The sequence below is a fragment of the Myodes glareolus genome, chromosome 25 (genome assembly GCF_982192425.1).
Source record: "Myodes glareolus chromosome 25, mMyoGla1.1, whole genome shotgun sequence".
NCBI classification, from domain to species: Eukaryota; Metazoa; Chordata; class Mammalia; order Rodentia; family Cricetidae; genus Myodes; species Myodes glareolus.
The window spans coordinates 15848546-15868573 of NC_142050.1; the positions used below are offsets into that span (position 1 = coordinate 15848546).

General features: G+C 40.6%; 1 protein-coding gene across 6 annotated transcripts in view; it reads left to right on the forward strand.

Moving 5' to 3' along the window:
- Positions 1 to 20028, forward strand: part of St7 (suppression of tumorigenicity 7) — a 228515-nt gene that overhangs the window by 60465 nt on the left and 148022 nt on the right. The window lies entirely within an intron of this gene.

Consider the following 20028-nt stretch of genomic DNA (forward strand, 5'->3'; position numbering starts at 1 on the left):
ATAAGATTTTTATTATATCTTTTAAAAATAAGTTTGCACTATTCACTTATAGAAATAATTATGAATTTAAAAATGCTGTGCAATTTAATGCACGAAGTAGCACCCAAACAGATAAGGAGTACCAAGTATAGATGCTCGGGGGTCTCAGTTGGCTGCATTCAAATAGTGTCTGCAGCACAGACCACCAGAGTTTTGCTACATATGTTTAAATTTTGGCTTATTGAATGAAATTTTAGTGTTAGGAGAACTGGCTTCTCCGGGCTGTAAAAGAATATCCAGCTGTGAGAAAGAGTAAGGAAAGAAAAGAAGCCATCACTTCCTCAGAGTGGATGGAAGACTCAAAGTCTCACGGAGAACAGCTTTGACGAACATAATTTGCTCAGAACTGGATGAAGTGTGTCAGGGTTGGAAACTGCCCTGTGTATTTGCTAGCCGTGTTCACTCCCGTGGCAGTCGTCACTAAGTGATCATAACAGTCTTGCAGAAATGGCTTAAACCTACTAAGTTGGATTGTTTGCCGCTTAAAATGCTTATCACTGTAAATGTGTTCCATATCAGTGTGACAGTCATATGAATTTTTAATTTGAGTAAATATACCATATTTTTAAAAAGCAAAATCTTCAGGGTTCCAAAAATCTATCCCTTAGATGTAAAATGTAAAATGTTGTAGTCAGGCAACCTGAACCTCAAAATCCTCCTGCCTCAGCCTCCAAAGTGCTGGAACTGCAGGCATGTGCAATCATGCACAGCCGCCAAACTTTTCTGCACATTTACGTGTCTGTCTTTGTGACTATAGAAACGGTACGGCTGTCTCATGGGACTGAGTAATTGTGAGGTTTTAGATTTGATTGATGGAGAAACAGAGATGGTTCTCAGCAGCATCAGTGGGATAGTGAGTCAGTCATTGTTGGTCTCTTAGGAACACAAGTTCCTCCAACTGAAAAGGCATCCCCAGAGCAGAGCAGGCACCACCATGCCCTAAGCTCTTATTAGTTAACGCACATACTTAATATCTGAGTCTGCTATGGGTTATAGAACTATGATATGTTAGTTATATGGGGTTAATGTAGGGTTTAAGAACATGCCTTAGGCTAAGGATTTTTTCATCTATTTCTGGTATAGCAGAAATATGTCAATGAATGACTCATACTTCTCACCCTTCAGAGCATGATCAGGTGACAGGAAAGAGCAATTGCATGGAAGACATTAATTACTAAGTGCAGATTTATCATGGATGGATAAACTGAAATGTGATTATAATTTCCCATATATTGATCGCTTTACTATGTCAGATCTAAGTTAAATTGCCATTCTTAAAGGTTCAGTAGTAACGATGACTCTAGACATCAGTTTCTTTATAGCATGAAAATAAAACTACATTTCTGTTATGATTCAAAATTAAGCATATATTTGAGTTCGAGATTTTGCACACATTTTGGGCAGTAGTAAGCCTGTTGAAGTTATTCACGGACTGTGAAATCACAGTGCTTCCCTGTTGTAACTTTTGCTATGTCTTCCACCCTGGCTATTACCAAATCCTTGAGTTGAGGAAAAGCTTTTGGTTGGGTCTGACCTGGGGAAAACCACATAGGTGGTCCAGTCTAGACTTGCTTCACTCAGAAATCCGCAATTTCTCACCTGAACTTCCCCAGGCTTATTTTACTGTAATTATTCAATTACCTATTACTATCTAATAATCCCAAACACAGCAGCTTACAATAAGTATATGTTGCCATTTTCCACAATTCTTTGAGTTAAGCAAGCCCCACTCATGGCTGTCATCCTTAGGTCTCTTGTGCTGTTACGGCCCGATTTCTGTAGCTATTTTTAAGGCTTGTGTGAGCTGGAGGTCCAGAATAACTGTGGTTCTTGCCTGTTGACTTCGGACTTGCTGGAGCTGGGGGCAGAAGCTGAGTTTTCTTAGCTTTTCATGTGGCTGAAGCTTCTTCCAGCATGGTACTGGATTCTTGGAAGGAATAGCCCACGACAGAGTCTTCTGAGAGCTGTGACATTTCTTATGTTTTGGCTTCTGAGGTCTCAGAAGTCACTTGCTGTATTAGTGGCCCCATAAGTCACTAGAGTGAGCCAGATTAAAAGAAAGAGGTCTAAGAGTCACTTTGTGATGAAGTGAGTGGCAAGGTCACACCACAGAAGAGCGTGTAATATGGGAACTGTAGTAGTGACTTTATCTGCCACAAGCAGTTTCTAGACTAAAGAAGCACTGCTCAGTATTTTTCAAACATTTTATATACAGTTTCAGAGAGTCAATAGTTTAGGCTTGTGCACTATTTCTTTTCTTAGTTACTCTTTTCTGCGATTATAATACAAAATTAGCATAGACAAATAATATAAGCCCGGGGAGTTGAAATTTATTTTTTATGCCAGTGCACATGAATAAAGAAAAATGATTCTTCCTTAAATTGGTATTATAAAATATGCAGAATATTTAAGGGAAATCACCCTGTTTATTTTATTTTATGTGTATTTTGCCTGATGTATGTGTGTGTCATACCTGTGGCAGCCAGTGGCTAACCAGAAGAGGGTGTTGGATCTCCTGAAACTGCAGTCACAGGTGGTTATGAGTCACCCTGTGAGCTCTGGGGACAGAACCTGGATCCATTGCAAGAGCAACCACTGCTCTCGACCACTGAACCATCTTTCCAGTCCTGGAAAACCAGTTTTAAAAATAACATTATTGATATTCCATACAATGAATTCACTTTCAATGTATAGTTTGATGGAATGTGTATATTTATGTAGTCAGCAATATTCCAATCAAGATTAAGCCTGTTATCATCGTTCCAAAAAGTTCCCTTGTGCTTTGCAGCCAATTCCCATGTTTATATTTATATAATCTCATATAAATGGAACAATATAGTGTATACTTCTTTGCTCAGTGTAATGTTTTCTGTCACTTGTTGCAACTCCTGAGAGTTCTTTTTATTGCTGGATAACAGACCTGGACTGCCTCACCTGACTGACAGGGCTGAACTTATTCCTGTCCTTAGTTCTTGTGAATAAAGCTACCATATAAATCCTCAGGGCTAGTTCCCTGTGTGGACATGTTTTTATTTCTTAGCTATGATTTAATTTTATTTGGCTATTTCACTTTTCAGTGCTGAGGCTTCAAGTGCATTAAGTAAATGTCTACCATCAAGCTACATCCCCAGACCCTATGTTTTCATTTTTCTTTCTCAACAGTTGTACACCTGGAAATGCAGTTTTTGAGAAATTGCCCAAACATCTTACAAAATGGTTATATGCATATTTTTACAGCAGTAGATGGGAACTGGTTTTGTCCTCGTTCTTGCCAGTGTTTGTTATTGTCAGCTCTTTTAATTCATGTAATTTAGTCTGTGAATGATGGCACACTATGATTTTGATTTGCATTTTTTTACTCTTAAATATATTGAGCAGCTTCTCACATACTTTTTGGTCATTTGTATCACCTTTTGATGAAATAGCATTCAAATAATTTATTTTACAAATAGGATCCTTACTGAGTTTTAAGACTTATATGTTTGTACAGTACTGTTTCTTAATGTGGTTAAGTTTGAAATTTTGATCAAGCCCAGCTATCAATTTCTAATGCACTATGTAAAAGTTATGTCTGCTTGCAAGTTGTAAAGATTTTTCTTCTGTATTTTCCTTCAAATCTTTTGGTTCTGTGTGTACCATTTGTTAATAATGGGTGTTCTTTTTTCACTCAGTGGTTGAGTTTTCTTTATGTATTTTGTGTGTATGGGCATGGGTTTGTGCATGCCATGGTGCATGTGTGGTGGTCACAGGAGGACAGCTTCTGCGACCCGAGCATTAGATCAGGTGGTCAAGCCTGGTGGCCAGCGTCTTTATCAGGTCTTCAGTCTCTTTCCCGCAGTTTCCATGGAGATATCATATTTGTTCCTTTATGCCTTGGCTTTGGTCGAACAATGAAAAAATCAACTATGAAACTACAAGAACAGTTAGAGCTGATTTTTTAATTCACTAACTTAAGAATATATGGAGGGGAATAACTTATGTCATTTAACCAACTATATGCTCCTGGAAAAAGTACTATGTAGTATAAAAGGTAAAATTACTACTATTAGTAAAAATTTAAATTTGGAGAATATATAAAATTTGAAATGACTAGCAAGTGAGACTTTACCAATCAGGCGTTGCCTTACAATATTGATGGGAATGAGGAAGTGTAGGTAGGGATGTTTGCACCTAGTGTGCTTAGACTTACGTTCATGTCAGTGTTACTAAATGTCTCCACGTCATGTTTCCTTTCTCGTTTTTGTAGCTTTGGAAACTACTTTATTCTATTACACCCCCTCCAACTCTTGCCTAAGTATTTGTATTTCTTCAACTAGAATAATTTAAATTTGTGAATTTTTGTATTCAGAACCAAGGTCTCCTTATGTGGTGATGCACGTGTTCAATCTCAGTGTCTGGGAAGTAGCAGACGTATCTCCGAGTTCGAGGCTAACCTGGACTGTGGAGTGAGCTGTAGAAGCCAGCCTACTACAGAGTAGCCGGGGTTACATAGAGAGACCCTGTCTCAAAGAAAGACGTTTCCTTTCTAAGCCTTTTCTGTCATCCTCTGGGTCACCAGCTTGCCAGAGACTCTTCCATATCTTATTCCTTCTGATTCTGAGAGATGAAGCAAAACCTCCCTTGAAGTTTATTCACCAGAACATTTGTCACCTTTAAAAAATAAATTAGAACTTGAATTTCTAAAAACTCTCTCTAATTACTTACCATCACCTGCAGTCATTTTCAAAGTCTGCAAGTTTCATGACTTTTTATCTTATAGAGATTGAATTGCCTGAAATGGTATATGTCACATAAATATGGGTCTGTAAGCTTTCTTAGGTAATGCCTAAAGTATGAGTATCACACGCCCCACTCTTTCTGAGCATCTTCCAGCAGTATCTTATAAGAATCAAGCCGAGCTAGCTGTTGTAGTCTTTTGAGACCTGCGAGATGATGAATATATTTAATATATTGTGGGTTCATTTGGGCTGACCTCATCCTTTTTCTGAGTTGATCCTTGGCAGCTCTACTTTGTTAATATTTTTATTATTATAAATATACTTATAGGCAAAGATAGCTTAGGTTTGTGACCCTGCTTTGGGCATCTTACTCTTTAGCTTCGGTTTGTTCACCTGTAAAATGAGTGTAATAATTAACCTGCTGGAATTGTTATGATGCATAAAGTAGACAGATCAAGTGGCCAGCCTGACTTGAAGTGTTCTCTCTCTCTCTCTCTCTCTCTCTCTCTCTCTCATTACTGGTTCCTTTGTTTCTCTGTATATCCCATCTCCTGGTTTCCCATATTCTCCTGGATGTTTGTCACCTTCACCTTCTTTCCTAAGCTCTTCTTTCTCAGTACCCAGGCTTGCTCTCCAGGGTGAATTTCCTTTCTTTTTTGTTGATAAACAGCTGGCATCGTGGACCTCAGCACCCAGAGCAAGGCACATGACACGCCTGCCATTTTAGGAAACCTCCTTGTGCCCACTCTGAACAGGTTCTCTACTCACCAGGCCTTTTTTACTTTTACGATTTAAAACGAGCTGTGCTTTGGCATTCTGCAGTTCCTATCCTTTTGTGTGAGTGAGCTTATTGACCATGCGCCTTAATGCCCAGCACCTGTTCAGAACATTTTCAGTATCTTCTCATTGCGTTTTGAGCTAAATATAAACTCTCTGGCTGGATTTGCCAGCTAGCCACCATATGGCCCCAACTCTCCTGTCCTGTCTTAACTCCCACCAGTCCGTGTATACATGTCGTGGACAAACAGCTTATTTGCCTTTTTCAAAGTGCATTTTCTCGGGCAGAGTGTTCCACTCGACCTTCCTCTCTTTCCAGCTGCTCATTGCGTTCTCAGTCCCTCCCTCTTCCATGTTCCTTCCAAGCACCATTGCTGAGGAACTTCCCTGGTTCTCCTTTGTAATTCCCAGCCCTCCTTCTAAACCTCATCCCACCGCCAGAATCAAAAATTCCTCTTTAACACACAGAACGGATTTTCTCAACTTCTTTTCCAATATCATCTCTCCTCTACACCTTTCCCCCGAGTCACTGCCTCCTACCAAAAATATCCTACGTTTTCCAGCACCCTGCTATGGTTTTATATTGGAGGAGGCATGGAAACTCTGTTATACGCTCTGGAGTTTTTCTTTCTGAGCTGGAATCTTTATTCTGCTCATCACCTACATAACCTTCGATAGACTGAGTAGCTTCTCAGTGTCTTCCTCTGTCACGTGAGAACACCAGCAGTGCTGTGCACTGACGCTCTCGTAAGTGCCCTGGGCTAGCTGTTTCTAGCGAAGGCCCAACGCCCATGGCCTGTCCTTGGAAGATTTCTCTGTTAGTCATGTGTGCTAGTACCTCATCTTCTCAGTTCCACTGTATTTTCCCTAGGCTCGAGGTTATTTTGGTTTGTTAAACTGAGTATTAAGAGTAATTTGTGCACTTAATAACTGAGAGTATGTTGAGGAAGGCTAGAGTTATTTTTACAGACAGAAGCCCAGTGATTCGCAGTTTTACACTGATGTCAGCTACCAATTATACCTAATCTCATTTCAGAGAGAGTTTATCTACTGAAGTAAAACCTATAATATCAGTATTCTCTTCATTTCATGAATGTTTCTAAAAATGTAAATAGAACTCATATATATGCATACACATTTGTAATAATATTTTAAATTATATTAAGCTTGATTTGTAAAGAGAATCTTTCTAAAGAGCTAGTATATTTTTATGTCTGTATGTTTACTTTTAAAAATATTTTTTAAAGGCGTGAATTTTTGTAATTCTTTATTTGAAAGTTTTATGATACTTTGATATAGATACTGTAACAGGCTTTGCAAATATTTTATTGCAAGTTGGATAGATTCATTGTCATTTTTACCTTCTGAGGAATTTGATAAACTTTTTCATTTAAAATTTGTTTTATGGGGGCTGGAGAGATGGCTCAGTGGTTAAGAGCATTGCCTGCTTTTCCAAAGGTCTTGAGTTCAATTCCCAGCAACCACATTTTGGCTCACAACCATCTGTAATGTGGTCTGGTGCCCTCTTCTGGCCTGCAGGCATACAGACAGAATATTGTATACAAAATAAATAAATAAATAAATAAATAAGAAAGTCATTTAAAAAAATAAAATTTGTTTTATTATTCCAGTGTGTGTGTGTGTGTGTGTGTGTGTGTGTGTGTGTATGTGTGTGTTTGTACTCTGTGTCATATATGCCATACATGGTCAGAAGACAACTTTTGGCCGTTGGTTCTCTGCTTCTCCTGTGGGTCCAGGACTTTGAACTCAATGATCAGGCTGCTTTTACCCACCGAGCCATCTCACCGACCTAAACATCTTGATTTATAATGAGGAGGGACAGAGTCTGTCAGCATTTAGAGAGGAGGATAAACTAGCTGTGGGTTACTTGTTGCTTTTGGTCCTTCCAGAATTCACTGTAGGATACAGTAGAGATGCAGGAGGGCAGTCACTCTGTGGCTGCCTTTCCAGGATTACCATGTGTGGCAGTCTCTTACTCTAGCTTCTGCAGCCTTGTCTCCCTTAAGCTTTCACCAGCAAAGGTTACTTTGGATCCTATGGCAGAGCTGGCTCTTGTTTGGTTTCTTTTTTAGCTATCAATAAACTACCATGGCCTGAGACCTTAGGTCTTCATCTACTGGGGCACTACCAGCTGCCCACATGACTGCAGTCCATTTGTTTGTAGTGCTAAATCGGCTGCTTCCAAGTTTCTCTTCTTGAGGAAGTTGAAGTCTGCAAATGCCATCTGTGCGTAGTGTCAAACTAAAACAATAATTCAGGGATGCAGAGCACGGCTTGCCTTTGTTTCCTGATATTGTGCATTGATTTCTTTGTCTGTAAACTATTTCAAATGAATGAAAGCAACATTTTCTATTTTTAGTTTTCAGTGGGTGGGTGTAAACTTTTAAAAGCAGCTCACAGCTCATCTGCAAATTTAAGTTTTCTTTGGCAATCTAATTTGCTTAAAGTAAAACACAATCAGAGACATTTTAACTGAGACAATGTCACAGTTTTCAGACCTTTCTTGTCAGAGCAACATAATTAGTTTTTCTTTTTTTTGGGGGGGGGCGATATTTATCTCTTCGGCACTGTGGCCAGTATGGAGACATTTTCTTTCCATGAGATCTTATTGACTTAACATTTTAAATAAATAAAATTGAGTTCTGATGTCCTTCCTTTTTTTCTAAACACTGGATGCTTCTACCATTAGGATTAGTCTTGCTTGGCTTTCTTTTTGCTGTTCTATTTTCCATCTTCTCCTCTCATCTCTCTGTCTTTCTTTCTTTGCCTCTCTTTCCTTTAGAGTGAGTAAACTCTTTGTAAAGTAGATTTCCCTAAAAAATATTAGTTCAGGGTCTAATGTAAATCAATAAATATGTCTTAATAATTAATACACAAATCTAGACAATTGGAAATTCTTAAAATGAATGCAAACTTCACCCTTATTCTATAACCCGTTCTGGAGAGTTCTGACAATATCGACATCACACTTGGGGAGGTCTCAGACTGATGAGTAAGTGAGCTGCTTACAGTTTACAAGTCTTCCTGGGAATGTCTCTTATGCTCGGAGCTCATTCCGTGTGTGCTCGGTTAAAGCTCCCTACTCCTGGAGCGGAGACATCTCTAGACTTCATTCAGTTACTCCCTTCCTGCCGATGAGCTGCTGTGGAGGAGGTGGTTATGTCTGGGACAGATGACTGGAAGTGAGCCCAAGCATAGAATATTTACCATTTGTATTGTGAGAGGTCTGGGAAAATGGATAACACAACATGATCGTGACTCAGTGGAGTTGGTTTATCTAGACAGGAAATTCCTCCGTGTTTTACTCATTTAGTGAGTGAACTTCTGTTTGTTTTTGAGATTTGATAGTAGGAATAATGCTGAGTATGAGCTGTGATGCGCTCTGTACTGTTTGGTTTCTGTCCAGCCACTGTTTTGTACAGTGAACCATATTTGTTTACAGTGCTTCTAAGAGAACCCTAGTGACCAGGAAGCAGGTAAAGTGCCGGAAATATTTAGATGACATTTAGATCCTTGAGACATCCTGCATATATTCACATACCTTTTGGGTTGGCTGCCCATTTTGTGTAATAAAAACATGCCCTACCGTGGGTGGGAAAGCCAGTTGCTTGGCTGTGTCCCAGTCCATACTCAGTTTCAGATTCTACCCTAAGGCTACAAGTAGGCATGATGAACATTAGAATTTCTTTTTCTTTTCTTTTCTTTTCTTTTCTTTTCTTTTCTTTTCTTTTCTTTTCTTTTCTCTCCCTCCATCTATCTATCTTTCTTTCTTCCTTCCTTCCCCCTTCCCTCCCTCCTTCCCTTCCTCTCCCCTTCCCTCCCTCCCTCCCTCCCCCCCATCACCCTTATGTCCTATTTCAAATTCACAGAAGCCCACAGGTCCTTTTATAATGTCTCCATCTTCTCAGCTAGTTTAAAGCCATTGTGGGCCCCGAATTCTGTCGTAGGAAAATTAGTGGTCTGAGTACTGAGTATACTGCCCCGACTAGCTGCAGTGGAAGATACAGGGCAGTTATGTGTTTTATGAGGCAACTTCCCCTGCAGTTAGTGTTTTATGCTGGGTTAGGAAAATGTGGCACTCAGAGCATGGCATTTGTATGTAGTACACAGTTCTACCACAGAAACTTTCTGAAGAGAACTGATTTCGAGATGAAGAGGAAACAAACTCATGATGTTATGTAAGTTGATATAACACTCACATGTAAAGGTTAGAATGTCAAAAAAAAAAAAAAAGCCAAAACCAACCAACCAAACAAACAGAAACAAAAGAGAAGCCAATAGAAAAGCCTGGAACAAGGATTGTCTATGCTTGTCCTCCAGGCCCTCCAGCAGCCTAAGCTAAGACACTGTCTTTTAGAATCAAGAGAATCTAGTGCTATTTTCCCAAATTCTCCTATGGGCTAGGAATATATGTTTTTATTCCTTCTCATAAACTATTAAGATTATCCTCTAAAATATTCAGCATTGCACTTAAATTTTTATCACCTCCAAGAGCTCTTTACAGCTAAGCATATGCTTCTATGAATGAGGGCTCAAATAGTTACGTGGCAAATAGTATCGTCTTAAATATCATGAAATGATCTCTGGATGTGGTTGAATCTAATACCTGATATTGTCCAGCTCATCTCGTCCTAGCATAAACTGGCAAGTAGGTGGTTTGGTACCTAATCTACAGCAGTACGTTTCCAGTTGGCTTGGGTCATCTACTTGGTATGTGGAGATGCTGAAGGCGGTGTTCTTAACTAAAAGAGACCAGGAGAAGGCGGTCAAGCATGAAAAAAGTACATGATAGCTTTAATTTTCTACTTTTTGTGTAATAAAGATACATTTTCATTGCATTTTAAAAAATATATCTCTCATTGCGCAAAGGCTGAAAGCAAGTCTCCTCCCCTCACCCTGCCCCAGAGGAGCTCCCAGGGGATTGTTCCCAAGACTCGGCTGTGATCCTGGGAAGTATGGCTGCACTCAGTCTGAACTGCCTGTCCTCCTTCATGGTTCCAAAACATACTGCCTCAGCTGCTCGGCCAGCATATAAATTTGGACAGTGTTCCCAAGAGAAAATTCTGTCATAGAAGCTAGAAGAACCCAAGGTTTGCCAGTAATAAACTCTGCACACAAAAAGCAGTTTAGTATAATAAGAACTCCAGATACCAGTGATGAAATATGCATCTGTGTGTGCCAGGCTCCTCTTTGGGCATCACATTTATATGAGGTGTGTTGCTGTATTATAACTCAATAGGAAATGCTCCTCAGTAAACTTTGTTTTAAATCCTGGGGTCTTAATAAACCATTCTAAGCTTTATTTATTAATTAAGTCAGTCTCATTAAGTAGCCCAGGCTGGCCTTGAACTTGTGATCATCACATCTAGCCCCCCAGTACTGCGATTCTAAGAGAGCATCACCACGTACAGCTGCAGTGTTTTTTTCAGCTAGTCGATTTGAGTACGCATGTTTGGCGTAGTGGAGAGTTGATTCATACCATTTCTTATGGGAAAAAATGCCCATGGAGCAGAGGCAGATATATTTAGAATTTCATACTTATATCATCTAGCCTATGAGTATTATTGCCAAAAGCGTGTATAGTTAACTCTGAATTGGTCTAACGATGAAGACTATGCTCCAATTTTATTGGTAGACTTTATTCCATGGAGCTTGCCACGCACGTCATCAAACCTTCTACCTTCCTTTTGCTTTAGAAACCTCTACTTATGCCGTCATAAACTTTCCCACCCCCTTTGCCAGGTTGATTTTAGTTACTATTGTAGAAGAGTCTTTCTGGGATATTAAGGATTCCTTTGGGGATCAGGCCCCAGAATATCTATCTGCCTGATGATGTGGAGACTCTGACCGCAAACAGGAAAGCCTGGGTGCTATCTGTAGAAACACATGAGTTAGTGTCCACTTAGTGTGTGGAAATGAGTCACTCTGTCATGTAGGCTTAAGTCTTTACTGCAGATTTATGTTTTTCTCTTTGAGATTATAATCTTGCCTTTCTCCCTCCAAAACCTTGCCTTTTCTACCTTGCCTTTTCTCCCTCCAAAACCTCAAATGCCCTTCCTCCCTGTCCTTCAAATTCATGTTTTACACTAAGAACACTACAATTTTTGTAACGTGAAGATTTGTAACATATTGTAAATCCTTTTCTTATGAAGAGTGCTGCTCTCTTCTTCCAGCAAAGACTAGTAATGCCTGTGTGTCAAAGAATCATAAACATGTGCTTTGAATGAGAATGGCCCTAACAGGCTCATCCATTTGAATACTTGCTCCCCAGTTGGTGGACCGTTTTGGGAAGGATGGGAGTGAGGCCCTTCTGGAGGAGGCGCATCACTAGGGTGGACTTTGGAGTTTCCGATGCTAGAGCTCCCTCTCCAGTGCCTTGCCTGCCGGCCTGTTGCCATGCTCTGGCCCTCTGGAACCACGAGCTTCAGTAAAGGTTTCTGTTTATAAGTTCCCTTGGTTATGCTGTCTTCACAGAATTAGAAAAGTCACTAAGACAGTCATTAAATTAGCCATACTCGTAAGACAGTGGAATGGATTTTTTTATTAAAGAGAATATTACTGAGGAATGGACATTCCCACCCAGCAGCAGTTGCACAGTGGTATGGTCGACGAGATGAAAACTGGTTGTTCTAGGAACAGTTATTTATCGGAATGTTCTCTTCAATTGTATGTGTTCCCGATTTCTGTTGCTCCTCATTGTATGATTACTTTTGGCACACATTCCCTATATTCGCTCTAGAGTCGCTCTTCTCCCACACAAATGTTCCTTCTCTCTGCATAGTTATTCCTTCTTTCACAATACAGCCAACTAGGCTATTTTAATGACGCTGATTTTGCCTTAAAAATAAGAAAGTCATTTTCCATAGGCTGTTTACTCATAGCTTTGATAAACAGCAGATGGGCTTGTCTCCATCTATTTTCTGCTATGCTGACCAAATACTGTAGGCCAGGTCAATCAGAAGCAATCTACTTCTTTGAGTCACAGTTCTGGAGATGGAATAGTCCAAGACTCAGGGTGTCATATAGTGGAAGCTTTACGTCTGTGACATCCCATCCCAGAATATAGATGGCAGAGACTGGGAAAAGATGTGGCTTCAGCTTGTGGTTTTAGTCCAGGGGCTTGCAGGATAGGTAACCACTGTGACATTGGGATTAATCCATTCTTAGGGCCAGAACTTCTGACACCCTGTCACCCTTAACAAGCTTTCCTCAGATCTGTTAGAATGAAGTTTCAATACACAGTTTAGAGGAGCTGTAGCGCCTCACAAACGTCCATGTCTCCTTTCCTGGAATCTATAGGCGTGTTAAATCTAATGGCAGAAAGTTAAATGGAAACGAGGTACCAGTGTACTGTCTTTAAGATATAGAGGTTATCCTTGGTCACCTGGATGTATAATTATGAGGGTTCTTATGTGTGGACTAGGAATACAGGGGTCAGAGTAATCTGATTTGAGAATGCAACCTTCTTTTACTGCCTTTGAGATGAGAGGAGAGGATCATTAGCCAAGAAAATTGATGGCCTTATATAACTTTTCAGATATATCACTGTATAAAAATTCCTGTATATATTTTCTTTCTCCTTTGACTACCTAAATGAGAGGTCTCAGCTCTGGGGACTGGAGAGATGGGCCAGTGGTCAAGAGTGCTTATTATTCTTCTAGAAGACCCAAGTTCTGTTTCCACCTGTAGCTCCAGCTTCAGGGCATCTAATGCCCTCTGGCCCCTGCACATATGTGAGAGACACAAACATCAATATGTGAATAAAACTTAAAAGAAAATTGAAAAAATTACTTTGTAGTTTTGTTAGTTTGTTTTGAGACAGGGTTTCCCTTTAGCTTTGAAGCCTGTCCTGGAACTAGCTCTTGTAGACCAGCCTGGCCTCAAACTCACAGAGATCCGCCTGCCTCTGCCTCCTGCATGCTGGGATTAAAGGCGCACATCACCACCGCCTGGCCAGCTTTTATTTTTAATATCCTTTAGTTTACTTTTTAAAATGTTCTTTTAAAAAGATGTAGATTCTACCATTTTTACCATTTTATTTTATTTTATTTTACTTTTATTTATTATTATTAAAAATTTTTACCTCCTCCCTTCCTCCCATTTTCCTCCCCTCCCCCCAGTCCCCCTCTCCCTTTCTCTCCAGTCCAGAGAGCAGTCAGGGTTCCCTGCCCTGTGGGAAGTCCAAGATCCTACCCCCTCCATCCAGGTCTAGGAAGGTGAGCATCCAAACAGACTAGGTTCTCACAAAGCTAGTACATGCAGTAGAATCAAAACCCAGTGCTATTGTCCGTGGCTTCTCAGTCAGCCCTCATTGTCAGCCACGTTCAGAGAGTCCGGTTTGATCACATGCTCCATCAGTCCCAGTCCAGCTGGCCTTGGTGAGCTCCCATTAGAGGAACTTCTGGAGGCATTTCCACCCCTGACTTCAAACTCTATTACAGAGCTACAGTAATGAAAACAGCTTGGTACTTGCATAAAAACAGAGAAGTCGACCAATGGAATCGAATAGAAGATCATTTTTCTAGTGATTAGAAATCCTTCTTTACCGCCTTTTAAATACAACGCCAGAGACCGTGGCATGGTAAGGGCAGAGTCTCGCTTGTGCAGCTGGTCTGGGCTGTAGGAGCCCTGTGGTTCCTGTGGCCATAATGAAAGTGGACATGGGCACCCTACCATGTCTGCTGCCTAATCTGTGAGATAAACTGCCTACTCATGATGAAGGAGGAGCCTCAGGGTATCCAGCCTTGTCTTTTACCCTGTTTGAGATACAGATACATATAGAAACACAGTACTGAGCTGGAGGGCAGAGTTTCTATATCCGTCTTAGTCTTCTGGCAACATAAACCCTGTCTTTAGAAGGGGCATAAGACACAAATACGTCTTGATTTTGTAACAACAAATAAGACGAGGCTTTCATTTATTTTTATTATCGGAAAAGTCATGTTGCATTTCTGGAGCCCCTTGAGCCCTTGTAGAACACATAAAACATGGAGCCTTCAACAAAACAATCAGCGGTGAGGTTCGCAGAGCCCGTTCACCAGTGCTCTGTATTAGCAGGCTCTGAAGTGTCAGCCCTGCATGTTCCAGCTGTGTGATGTTAGGAGGACCCCACGACCTTCTCACCCACAGTGAAGACATCAGTGCACAGCAAGCGTGAGCCAACTAAATATGAGCTTTCTTAAACCTGTGAATGAAAATTACATTTTTTTTTCAAATTAGAAATCAGGTTGAACATTCGTTTGACAATGTTAACAGTTTTTATTAGCATACATTATATATAATATTTGCTTCCATTGTGACATTTTAATAGATGTGTACAATGTATTTTGAATACATACACTTTCTGTTTCCCTTGACTGTCCTTGTCCTCAGTTCCTCTGGTCCCTTTCTTTTCCCCAACCAGTTACCCTTCTGATTTCATGCATTTGTGTGTATGATCTAGTGAGTTTCATTATGGTTGCTTACCCAGGCTCCCAAGGGTGAGTTCATTTACAGGAGCGTGAGCATCTAACCAGTGGCTGCAACATGGAGACAATGGCCTCCCTCCCCAAGCAACCATTAACTGTCTAGAGAGCTTTAGGAGATTCATTTAACAGTGCCTTAACTGATAGTTAATCCTATTTTAAAATTGTTTTTCTTAATGTGTAATAGCTTACTTTATATCAAGAGGATTACTTTTTGCCTGTATTTTGAAAATGCGTTTTTAGAGTTTGCCTTTGGCATTTTTATCAGCTGTAGACATGTTTGATATCTACACAGCAAGCTTTATAACTGTAGCTTGTGGTTTTGTTTTGGATTTTACCACCAAAGGCCATACTTTTTCTAAAATTAAAGACCCTGTAAAACCCTTCTCACATGGACTCTTAATACCTGCATCTTTTTCTGTTTTACTTTTGAATATTTGATTTAGTAATGACATTTTCTCTTTTTTAAAGAAAAATTCTTGAATTTAATCTATAGTTTTCTATTAAAAAAGTAGCATTGTCCAGTATTTCTAATCTGTGTGTTCCTTCACCAGGCTGTTCTTTCAATAATTTCATTTCACTTTTGAAAATCCGAGCATGCTCAGAAGTAAGACAAATAATGTTTTGAGCAATAATTTCAACACAAAATTCATATTTTTGCTTTAGAATTAATGCATTAGGGCTGAGGGTGTAGGTCAGGGTTAGAATATTTGGGTTACATGTGGGAGGCTCTGGCTTCCATTCATAATACTCCCAAGAAGTAAAAAAAAAAATGATGTAGTAATTCATAAAGAATTTACTAGACATTCAGAGCTGAGCTTTTGTCGAGTCATTATCAAATGCTGGCTGGAACCCTGAAGCACCTCCTGGTGGCCAGCTTCCTACTTCCTTAGGGCTGGTTATAACAGTGCAGGAGGGGGTGTCTTTGGTCGGGTGTTTTTGGTTTTCACTTTTAAACTTAATTTTTCCAGTGGAAGAATAAATATAAATAATATTTATGCTATATAGTCCTAGCGTTGTTTGAAACTGGTGTTGATAAAGATAAATAACACTGGTGTGCATGGGTGGGACGTCTGTGACCGTCCCTTTGGAATGGTCCTAATGAAATTCTGTTTTATTTGAAAAAGTCATGTTTGAAACAAATTAATTGTCAGGTCGAGAAACATTTTCTTGATTAAATATCCATTTTTTTTCTCCTGGATAATGGACTCATATTCCAAAGTCTGTAAGGCTCCTCAGAGCGGGGCAGGGTATTTCCTGCACTGTTGAATTGCTGTTAGCCAATTAAGGCTTGTCCTACATGAGGGGACTCTAAAGGGAGCCTGACCTCATGTTCCCAGATGAGGAAGAGGCTGCCTCCATGATCACTGTGCAGCTGCTCGCCACGGGTCTCTCCTGGTATAGTCACAAGTATTACCTCAGACCTTTCGGGTGTATTTCTACTGATACTCATTTTAAATGCCAAATGTGCAAAATAAAACCATCACATCCATGAGATAGCAAGCGTAATGCCCATTCCAGCTGCAGAGAAGCTAGCTGGATGGTATTTGTGCCTGCCGTTCTGGAAATGAAGATGACAATTTTATACCTGGTAAGTATCCAGTTCCTTTAACTGTCCCTGCATTTCTTGGCTGAAAAGGCTTTGGAAAACCAATGGAAAGACCATAGTCTTAGCATTAGAGCAGGAGCTCTGGCGGATGTGAGTTTGCCCCTCCTCTTAGACCACCCCTGCCTCCCTTTATCTAGTTTCCAACTAGATGCCCTTTCTCAGCTCTGGAATGGAAGCTGAAATACTTTGTTCCTTCCTTTCTTTCCTAGACCATTCTCTTTGGCATCACAAAGACGAGAAAGAAGTTTGTTGTACTTTTGATTTACATGGCTTTTAAAAACTTCCTCTGTTGGTATTTTAGCAAAAGGGAGAGGGACATAGAAAACAGAAGGAAGGAGAAGCCTGCTTTTCTAATAAGGCAAATCTTATAATATGATTTATTTGCTTAAGAGGGTCAGAGAGCAGTAAGCGCTGGGGGATGGGGAGAGCGCTGTGAGAGGCTGCCTTCTGGACGCGCCATGGCCATTGCACTTAGAATCTCACAGCATCCCGTAGTTTAAACCCACAGGACACATTAGTCTACTCACAAGGCCCCATCCCTCACTGGGGAGTCATTGACAGGTCTTAGGGGATGGGAAGAGATGGTCGTTGATTTGCAGTGGTGGGTGAAGAAGTGGCTCATGCTCCATTGGGTGAACCCACTCGCAGGCACACAGGGGCACCAATAATTGGATATAGTGGGATATTTTTAAAAAACAAACAAGAGAACATGAAACTCAGGGTGGGGGATTGCTGCTAGGGACCAGAGGAGTTGGAGAGGCAAATTGGAGGACATAATAAGAAATTGTATGCACATAGGAAATTCTTAAATAATAAGTAAAAACATTTAAAAACAGATAAAATCAGGATCTTATGAGATCTTGACGTGCTAGGCATCCTCTACATGCCTTGCTGCATGTTTGATTCATGTAACTGCTAAGCTAGGTTTTGTTGTCCCATTTCACACAAGATAAAGAGAATTCAGCAGTTTTAAAGAAGCATCAACAAGCTAATAGCTGTTCGCTCATCTAGAATTATTTCTCTGAAGTAATTTATTTGTAACTGAAATGCAGACACCTGAACTCCTGACTTCCTTGTCAGTGTCCTAGTGGATACGCTCACATTCTACAAGAGTCTGAGGCTGAACGCATGTCCAGCCTGATTCTGTTGCCTCCTCCACCTCCCGTTCACCCAGCTATGCCTTTTCAGGCAATGATTATTCTATCCTTTTGGTTAGTCAGCTTAAAAACATTAAAGTAATCCATGGGTCCTTTATTTTATACACTCCACATGCGCTGTCTAAAGGCCCTGTTGACTTTACCTTCAAAATATACCATCACTGTCTCCACCGTTGCTGCCTCGGTCCAAGGTACCATTTCCCCAAATCACTGTAGAGGTGCTCCGAGTCCTCACCCTTGCCTGCCAGCAAAGGGGCATTAATATTCATTAATCAGACAAAAGCTGTGAGTTAAAGTACCAAAAAGTCCTGATGGCATTGCCCCTCACCCGCTACCTTTCCTAAAGTCCCTTTACAGCCTGCTCTACCAGATAGGGCTCCTTGCTGCCTCCTGAGCACTACCTAGTGAACGCTGTGGCTTCAAGGTCATGATCCCTCTGCCTGGAATGCTCTTTCTCAATTTCTGAAGGCTCGCAAACCTATAAGAAAATGGTACCCTCCTAGTGTGGCCTACCCTGACCACTTTCTTACTCTCTAATACTCATAATTTATGCTGTTTAATCTCCCTTTATCACATACATCAGTCATTTGCTTATTAACCCGTGTTAATTGTCTTCTTTACCTTTGAGCCAGTAACTCAAACCAAAACATTCTTAAGGGCAGGAACTTCTGTTCTAATTCGTGTGGTCCTAGTACTTAGGTCAAGGTCTGGCAAGTTGTTGCTGGCCAATAAAGTCCACAAAGTGACTAAATCATTCACAGACATGTGTCAGTCTCTGTGGTAAGAGTGAGAAAGGCAGGAACCACCCATCCCTTTTCAACTCTTACTTGATTCCACCTTATTAAAGATTCTGCAGTTAGCTAAAAATGAAGCGTTCCAGTGTGCACTGGTGGGAGGAGCCAGAGTGTGTCTGTTGTAGTTGGTCGCATCAGCTGCTTCAGGAAGAATATAGGACGTACTCCCTATACTTTACAGACCTTTGTCAGAGTCTTTGAGGAGTGCGGTCTATATTTGGAGATAAGGAAACTTCTCAGGGCAATTATGTAGCTTGCTGAATGCCAGCCTTGCTGAAAGTGGCATAGGGAGAGCCGCAGCCATGTTTATCAGTGCGTTCTCTGCTGCCCTGGTTATCCTAAACTCTCACCACCTCACCTGGAGATCTGCCTCATTTCCCCACCTTGCCATCTAAGACCCTTCCTAGCACACATCTACATCTTTTCTTTTTCCTCCCTCAAGAGCTCCACCAGCCACAATTTTTCTCAAAAGTTCATTGCATTTTACCCACAAGGCCTCCTGCTTGCCGTCTCACACCTTTGCCAAGTGCTTTCGTCCACTTCTTCTTTGAAGGGAGTACGTTCTTCCCTTTCAAAGTAAGGATTCCTTGTGTGTTCTCTGATGTCCAGTGCACAGGTTACTTTGATTAAGTCTTTTAAAGTTTTTATGGGGAAGGTAGTTGGATTCTGGCAATGGCAAGTGTGTTCATCACTCCGTGTGTATGTCAGAGGGAGTTCTCTGTGAGTCAGACTTTTCCATTCTTCTTTGCTTGGCTAATGCTGTGGATCTCAAACACACACACACACATACACACATACACACACACACACACACACACAGAGAGAGAGAGAGAGAGAGAGAGAGAGAGAGAGAGAGAGAGAGGAGAGAGAGAGAGGAAGAACTGGTTACTATTTATTACTATAGAAGACTTACTAAGGACATGCAGTTACTGGGGTAAAATCCTTGCCATCTCTTGCTGTTCAACTGGGCCTCACTTCTTACCTCTCTGAGACTCATTTTTCAGTCTTGGCAACTACCCAACAGTGGTGAAGAGGACATAATGACAGTGAATATAGACAGCTAGCAGTTCAAGAAGCATCACATAAACATGTGTAATTACTACAAGACTTCATGATGGAGTTAGTATGTGTATCACATGGTGTATATCATTGAATAGACTGAACAGAAATACTAAGGCATTTTAAGTACAGCCACCTGTGTGTACTGTACACACAAGGGTCATCCTTTAGAGTAATGTCTGTCACTCATCTCCTCTGCCTGCCCAAGGAGAACCCATTTGGAAATGATTTTTTTTTTCCTGTTGTTTGAAGTACAAAGTCTGATCATGTCTTTGTTATTCTTGATGGTTAATTTTGACCGAACTCAGACTTAGAAGTTTGAGCAAGGACAGCTTGTCTCTTGGCAGTCCATTCCTGGAGTTTTTCTTTGGCCTTCCCTCATACTCTTGG